The following is an 8,054-nucleotide window of genomic DNA, read 5'->3' on the forward strand; positions in this document are numbered from 1 at the left end:
ATTCCTGGAAATATCATGCTTACATGTGGAACATATATTTATATAATTATAAATAAATATAGAATATTTTGGATAGTCTTGCATGTGTGAAATTGACTCTTTCCTAGCAATCGTTTGGAGATAGAACTCTGTAAAAGAATATAACAAAAATTCTGGTCTTGTAGCTTTTTAAAATTAGTTTTCCTCCAATAACAAATCATGAGGATTTAAAGCAAAACACATACATACAGTTACAGCAAAATAAACTCAGCAATTTTTAACCATGTTAGGTTTTTATCTTGACAGATACATTTTTCTTTCCACTTCTTTGAGATCCCATTTAGTGAGATATAACCTATTTCTTCTACAATATGCAAGTTACCATCATCATGAAGAAAATTTACAGTCAAGAAGAGAAAATGACATAATACCACAGGAATAGTTTCACATTGACAAGAAAGAAGATTTTCCTCCAAAGCAGAACACTGACTTGACTACTTAAAGATGCTTCATAAATAAATAAGAAATATCTAAGGTTGCAACACCCAGAAAGTCCCAGAACTCCCAGGAAATTATATTGCTAATGCCACACAATGACTAAGCTTTCTAAAAATGGTTTCGAAAGAATGAAGGTCAAAAGGAACAGAAAGAAGACACAAATACACTATGTGGTTTGCCTTTCCTCGTCAAACAGTACAGCCGTACAGGTCTTTGGCAGATACATGGCCTGTCCCTTGTATTGTACCATATTGGGACAAGTTATACCTACATCATTTTCTCATAACCTTCCAATATCCTGTCCGACTTGTAATCCTTGCACTATATGACCTCTCAAGAAATCTCCATTCTACTCACCAAACACATACACTCTCACCCCGTCTTCTGCATTTTTCTTGATTCTTCTGCCAGGAAACCAAAGCTTTTCCATGACCCAGTAGCTGGATTTAGAGGGGGATCAGTTAAAATCTAGCACTGTTTATAAGGACAAATGATGATCTTTGTACATTCAAAAACAACCCCTCGTAGCCTCTTAACCTTGTCCCAAAGTTGCATTTCTCCTCGGCTAGGTCAACTTAACAAAACATGACCAAGTCATGTCAATGATATTATAAGCCAAGAACACAACAAGAATTTTGAAAAAAACAGAGCTGCAATGACATTTTCAAAATGTTTAAATGTTTATTTTAATCTGGTTGCTGACTAAATTTCCCAGGGAAGTTTAAGACTGAAGTGACATGACGTGTACAAACCTATTGGAAGTTTGCTTTCTTTCTGATGACATTGGGGATTGTCTGTAAATTCCTGGTATTTGATGAGCCTTGCATTGATAATATCTTAAAGAAATGACTGAAAGAAGTCATGGAAGTCCTGAGTTAAGAGCAGTGTAATGGCCTAAGGAGAAATAGGATCACTTTTGTAATTTAGCAGACATATAAGGATGTTGTTTTTATGGATCTTCAATCTTTCCACCCCACAGACTGAGAAAGATGATAGATCATCCACATCAGATTTTGGGCCCATCATTATTTTGTGTCGCAGTTATGTGAGTTTACAATCTCAGTTGAGACCTCCAGGACATAGTAACATATACAAACAAATAATAAGAAAAAGCTACTAGCGTAAGTAAAAATTAAATTTTTGTACTGTGGTATTAATTTAATGAATGAAATTACTAAGACAAACTTCTTTATGTCCTTTTAGGATTATCAAAGTTTGAATTACTTTCCGAAATAAACATTCCTCATCATTTCATCCTTCTTTAATTCTTCCAGAATTCAGCAAATATTAACTGTTTCATCTGAAATATTGGATGTTTGCTTCAGGATGATTCAATTATTACCATCTGAGAGATTCTGATGTCTGCAAAGCTTCAATTGAATAAGGCCAGTCTAACCTCCGAAAAATATCAATTCCACGATGCTGAACAGAAGATTGCATTAATACAACAGATCCTCACTGAGGATTCAGTCGATACTGAGCAGGTTCAGTCCCGACAGAGCATTAACCTTTTAGCTGAAGTGCTGCACAGGCCAGTATACTCTGTTTCAAGCTTTAATTGATCTGCTATATTTGTTATATTTCCCACACTTGCAGTCAGTTACCACTGGGGGGGAGAGGATAAGCAAACCAAAGGCAACTAATTTTTCATATACACTACTCAAATCCTGCCAATCCTAAGAACAACGAGACTTCATATCCCTTCTTCCTCCTAGGTTTAAACGTATTTTCCTAGTTTGTAACAACCTTCTCTGGTATTGTGAAGGAGTGTGCTAAATTTCAGGAATGCCAAGATTTCTCTTTCAGTAGAATATTGTGGGTGCAGGGGTGGAGATGGTGGTAGAGTGTCAAAATGAAAATTTATAACAGACTTGTGGCACAACTTCAGTTACTGAGTGATTACTGCCATTCCTTAGTAACCCACTTTCCTCCTCAAGCTATGCCATTAACATTCTGGAGTATTAATTAGTGGCTTTGAGGTCATCTCCAGCACTTCAACTATGTCAGGATTCCTCAAAATTTGGAAAGAAACAGCGCAAACCTTGTAAGAATCTAGAACCAGATGCAGAAGTAGACCTGTTTTGATACAATCACATCAGGAAAAAAAAAAGGTTATATTATTTCCAATCAAAATGTCTAAATTGTTAACAAATACTTCAGCAAATGTATATTTATCCTACAGGGCAAAGGAGTTAGAGAGGTGTCCTCTCTTGTAAAGAAGCCATATTGTTCTCCACTTCAGTGTGTGATCTTCAGGATCTTCTAAGAATATCCGACAGACAGACAGCATGGAAAGGCAGAGATGAAAGGTCTCTATAAATGATCCTTTGTGCCAACATTGGAAGAGCAATTCCTGTGGCTGCTTCAGCCTTCTGGATCTTAGTGGCTCATGTTCTTCCAAGGGTAGTGTATTGGACACGCATTTTGATTTCTAAATTAAATGCTTGGTATGCTCATGAGAACTTCACAAAATCACCTTTCCAAGCAGTAACTGAGGGTGCATGCACTCCATGAGTCTGTGACATCTTCAGAGACCACAATTACTTTGAGCCAGTTTTCTAGTAGCTGCTGCCTCCCACAAGCTGATGAGCTCCAGATACTATGGTTCCACTCATTCTGCTTTTCATCCATAAGTTGAAGTTCTGCATTTGGTACCCTTGCCAGAGGCCCCAGTCTGGTATTATGCATTTGAATACCTCGCTCTATTTCTAATGTACATGAAAGACTAGTGTTTGATTTTTTTAAGATTTTAGGGATTTTGTTTGTTTGTTTTTTAATGTGACTTAAAGATCACCTGTTAAATGAACTAGAACAATGAAAGTATAAAAGAAAGGTTTCACCTGCTGTTGTATGGAATTACTGCTTGTCACCACAGTAACATGATTTTGGGTTAACTAATGAATGAGCTGTGATGTGATAAACAAAGCATTAAGAATGTTAGGATATAATAAGATTAATGGTAAATTCTGCCTTTCATCTCTCTGACTATGATTTTGAAATTATTTTTAAAAATATTGTATTAAACCTGTAGAAATGTTTTTTCTTCACCCTGAGAAGTACCTTAAAAAGCAAGGGATGAATATCTAAACTATTTTCAGTTACTTTAATAAAAGCAATTACTGTTTTGAAAAGGATAGTTCACCTGTAATTTTCTGACCTACGGGAGTGGATTACTGCCATCTCCCAGTGTTTTCCAGTTGTATGCACAAAGATATATGTGAATTCAAGGGCAGGTCTGCACTACACTATAGTGAGCTGGACCTGAATAAATCTATAATTTTTTTATTTTGTTTTGTGTCTATCCTTTCAGTGTTTTATCCAGCACACTTGCATCTATGCTCTATGATAAACCATGTGTTGCTAACATTACTTTTTATCTTCCATTCAGCCTGGACAGGCTCAAAATTAAACCAAAGTTGAGATATGCAATGTGGATTTACAGGAAAAGTATGCATAAAGGCACTTTATATGTACTATTTACACATTTTTTTATCAATTAAGTAATAAAAGTAAGACTTTGTTTTTCTTTCCCAAACTCTAACTAAAATTATTTTAACAGCTCATTTTGTATAATCTGGAATAATAAATTCAATGAGGACACTAATCTTCTTGGTTACTTCAAGTCTGAAGTACCCTTTTCAGATAAATAACAAACTGAATTTATTATTAAAAAAAATAAATATATATATATGCATGAGAAAGATGACTTCAGCACTTTCTTGAAATTAACATTATTCTACCTGCAATTATTTGAGCAATTTCCCAGGAGATAGCTAAAATATACATGGATATTATTAAAAAAAAAAAAAACCTTCTCAAAGACAATATTGCTTGTAATCATTCTATTTACTCAGCCACAGCTTATCTGATTTAAGTTGGTGAGATCTGAATATTATTTCACTCTAGCATAATTTCAGCTGCTGAGTTACATATTATATTTTCTTCTGACAGGTTTAACCCCTTTGATTTCATAACAATTATGTAAAGCAATCTGTTTTGCTACAGCATTGTAAAGCTAAGTTCTAATTTTGCAGAAATTCGCAGGAAGAGAACATGAATATTACAAGAGTATAGTATAGAATTAAAATTCTGTAGAATTAAAAAATATTAACTTATTTTAAAAACCAATAACAATCTGGGGTAAATCATTAATTATAATAGGGTCTGCACTTGTATAAAAAGAAATGGTTGGAAGTATGTACACTGATTTTAAGTATAAAAAGGAAGAAAAATTTCACAGGAGGAAGCTACAGATGAGACATTTTTGAGTAATAAACTTATGAAAAAAACCCAGCTGAAATAATCTCCAGGTGAGAGGATTAGTTTGCATCCGTCTGGGAATTAAAGGAATAAAAGTCTTGGGCTCTTCTACCTACTACTGAACACTTGCATAGCAGTGATACAACTGTACTGGGGTTATCTCCCAGCAAACCACTCTTGATTCAGTAAAACTTGTACAGACAAGCTTTATTTTTAGCACGTACTTGAACCACTCTGTTTTAATGGGAACACTTACATATACTTTTATTAGACCGAATGACAGTTCTCTCCTGAATACAGACTCTGTTCCCTATTAAGACTGAATTTTGAATTACATACACTGCTGTTACAAAATAAGTTTACAATCCCTCCTCACTCCCTATATCTTACATTTTGAAATCCCTTAAAAAAGAAAGGTTTCATTGATGAACTACCAGCCGGCACCACGAGCTTGGAAGGAACTGCTTTCTTAACCACTGATTTGAATCAAGTTCTGGCAGGAGGATGCAAGTATCATATATTTTCAACCACATTTCTGCTTTTGTTTTGGTTGATTTGTTTGTTTTTCAGTAGAGGATTTGAAATAATTCTCCTGAATACAGAAAAAAACTGAAACACAGATTATAAAGGAAAAGGATGATGCAGCTCAAAAACCTGACAGGCATTTCAGACTGCACCTAGGTGCTAATTGTAAAAGCAAGGCATAGAGTTTTCCAAAATGAAGAAAGAAAAGCTGCCTCAAGGGGCAAGAACAAACATTTCTCTACTTATGGAATTAGATTATGTACCAGAAAGTTGAAAAGAGTTGGAGGAAGACTAGGATTCTCTGCACACTGTTCTGTAGCATCAACAGAATTATTTACCATGGAACTAATCCACAAAGGGGTTTAGCATCATTGTCACAATGCTTATCTTTCCATCACCTCAGGGAATTGATAGCTGTGAACAAGGCAGTTCAGTTTGTGTTCCAAGGTGTTGCAGAGTTAAGCAACTAAAAAAGAATTCCACAAAAGCAGTGCATCATTTGGAAGGCAATGTTTTTAAACCCTAAAACAAGAATGTGATTCACAGTTCTTCGAGATTTTTCTGGGAATTTCAAGGGGTTTTTTCTTGGAATTAAAATGTACGGTTGATGGTTTCTCACAAAGCAGAGCTAGATGTTGCAAAGTAACATGGGAGATTTTTTTAAAATGTTTGCATTTTTGGTGAAAAAAGTTGGCTTTCCTACAGAACATGATGCATAAACTGCAAAATTACAATGATTCTCACAGTCTTGAATGAACTGGTCTGTTTTTAGGGAGAAAAACTGTAAACTGAGCACACTCAAAACAAAAGGGCGGTTGAAATGGTGTGTCCAATAACACACTTTTTACTTTTAAAAATGGAAACCTATCTAAAGCCCATGAGATTTGAAAAAATCAATGTTGCAGGTAACTTGTCTGAATGTTTGGAAGGGAAAAGTGCTTTAAATAAAAGAATTCTCAGCAATTCCACATGTTCTTTTTAACATTCTTCTAATCAATTAGTTGCTGTCAATTGCTTTTCACAGCAGGCTGACTCTGGATCGGGAACAAGAATGTAGTGCTCACTTACAATCAGACAGTATTCTTTCTCAGTACATCTGACGTAATTTTTGAAATATGTAATGTTCAGATACCTGATTAGAAGTCTTAGTAGTAACTCTCTCAAATTAAGACTTTAAGGATTATGGCTAGACAGGATATGGAATCATATTGCGAAATAATCATAGACTCTCACCACTCCTTCTGCGTAGTCTGTGCCAATTCTGCTGTGTGTAATGGAGGAGTTTGGAAACTTGAAGAAAAAAAAAATCACTAAACAAGGTAAAGCAACTGTGTTATCTCTAGGATGAGACATTATGCATACCTAGCTTGAGTGGTTGGAGCAATTATGTCCCGCCACTCAACTGTATATTTCCTGCAGCACTTCCTTCTATCACAGTCAATGGAATTTGTCAGGATCAAAATCAGGTCACCTTCAGCTATGTTGAGTCTGGCCAGCTTAAGCAAGGAATGACAAATTAACAAAGTAAACTCAGAGAAATCACATATGTCTCGCCCTAATCAGAAAAACAAACATCCTCTTCACAATTTCTTCATACACTGAGAGTACAGTGATTCAGTAAATGACACATCAGGTAGAATGAAACTTTGGAGTATGTATCAGTACACTAGGGGAAATGGAGTCTGTCAGGACAGCTGGGCACATATGATTTGACAACGCTTTTCCCTCAATGCTTCATCCTTATTGTAATATGCAGACAATGTCAGCATGTACAAGCAGTACATTTATAGGGATCTTTGTTTGGCCAAAACTCTGTACAAGGCACATGCCTGAAAATATACCTACATCATAAAATGGCAAAATACCATCTTGGAGAAAGAGAATGGACTTCATTCTCTGAGTTATTTAATCTTTGATATCTACCCCAAACTCACAACTGCATTTTGATTTAGGATAGTTCTGAGCTATGCCAAGTGTTACTAAGTCAGATTCAGTGAACTGGTAAGAAATATACAAAACAATCCAGTTACAATCCTACAAAAAGACCAACTCTGAGCATATTTTTTGATTGGAGAGGTTAACCCTTATGTCTGTGTTCCTCCCCTCACCTCTTGCAAGTTACTGTTTCTTCCTTGTAGCCTGGAAGCAGAATGAATAAAATTTAGACTAAACAGATTTTCATCAGACTAACCAAAAATATGAACAGGTCTTGCTGGAAATTCTTCGGAGTATCTCATTATCCCAGTTACCCCAAATTTACAGCCCTGTAACTAGACATTATTTCTGGCAGGTATTGTCACTATCTGGAGATTTGCATATTGTACAACAAAAGGGATACAATCCAATCATGGAGTAACCATGGTCCAAAACTGTTGTTTAAGGCATCATATTTGAAGCAGAAAATTGTGCTGTAATCCTTTGGCATAGAAATCAGCCACCCCAGATTCCCTATTCCCTCCTACCTCTTTCAGCAGCTCTTCCTCCAGCCTCTCCCATGGTCTGTCATTTCATGTGGCAGAAAAGATAGATTTAGATTAAATCATTCATTTCCACAGGGAAACACTGAAAGGATAAGTAACTGACATCTTACAATGAGAACAAAAAGGAGTGAATGTGATAACTTTGTATAAGATACACTTCTACACGAGACTAATAAGGATAAAATGATATTAAATGACTCCTACATAACTTATGTGCAATTTGCAGCATCATGTAAGGCTCTACATTCAGAGATGCATGAACTCATTTCAGTGAAAGATATCTGAGAAATACAAACAATATGGGGTCTTAGA

At 35.6% G+C, this 8,054-nt stretch overlaps 1 long non-coding RNA gene across 2 annotated transcripts; it reads right to left on the bottom strand.

The window, feature by feature from the left end:
• Nucleotides 1–844: 844 nt before the first annotated feature.
• Nucleotides 845–5,581, bottom strand: LOC113946692. 2 transcript variants are annotated; one of them, XR_003527516.1, is made up of 3 exons: nt 5,526–5,562; nt 2,519–2,553; nt 845–917 (listed from the first exon to the last, which is right to left on the bottom strand). It is a non-coding gene; the product is annotated as an uncharacterized LOC113946692 (long non-coding RNA). The 2 variants fall into 2 exon arrangements; XR_003527517.1 differs by lacking the exon at nt 845–917 and adding an exon at nt 2,043–2,083 and having other exon boundaries at nt 5,526–5,581.
• Between the last annotated feature and the right edge of the window lie 2,473 nt (nt 5,582–8,054).

The sequence above is a fragment of the Corapipo altera genome, unplaced genomic scaffold (assembly GCF_003945725.1).
Source record: "Corapipo altera isolate COAL_440 unplaced genomic scaffold, ASM394572v1 23b, whole genome shotgun sequence".
In the NCBI taxonomy this organism is placed as follows: Eukaryota; Metazoa; Chordata; class Aves; order Passeriformes; family Pipridae; genus Corapipo; species Corapipo altera.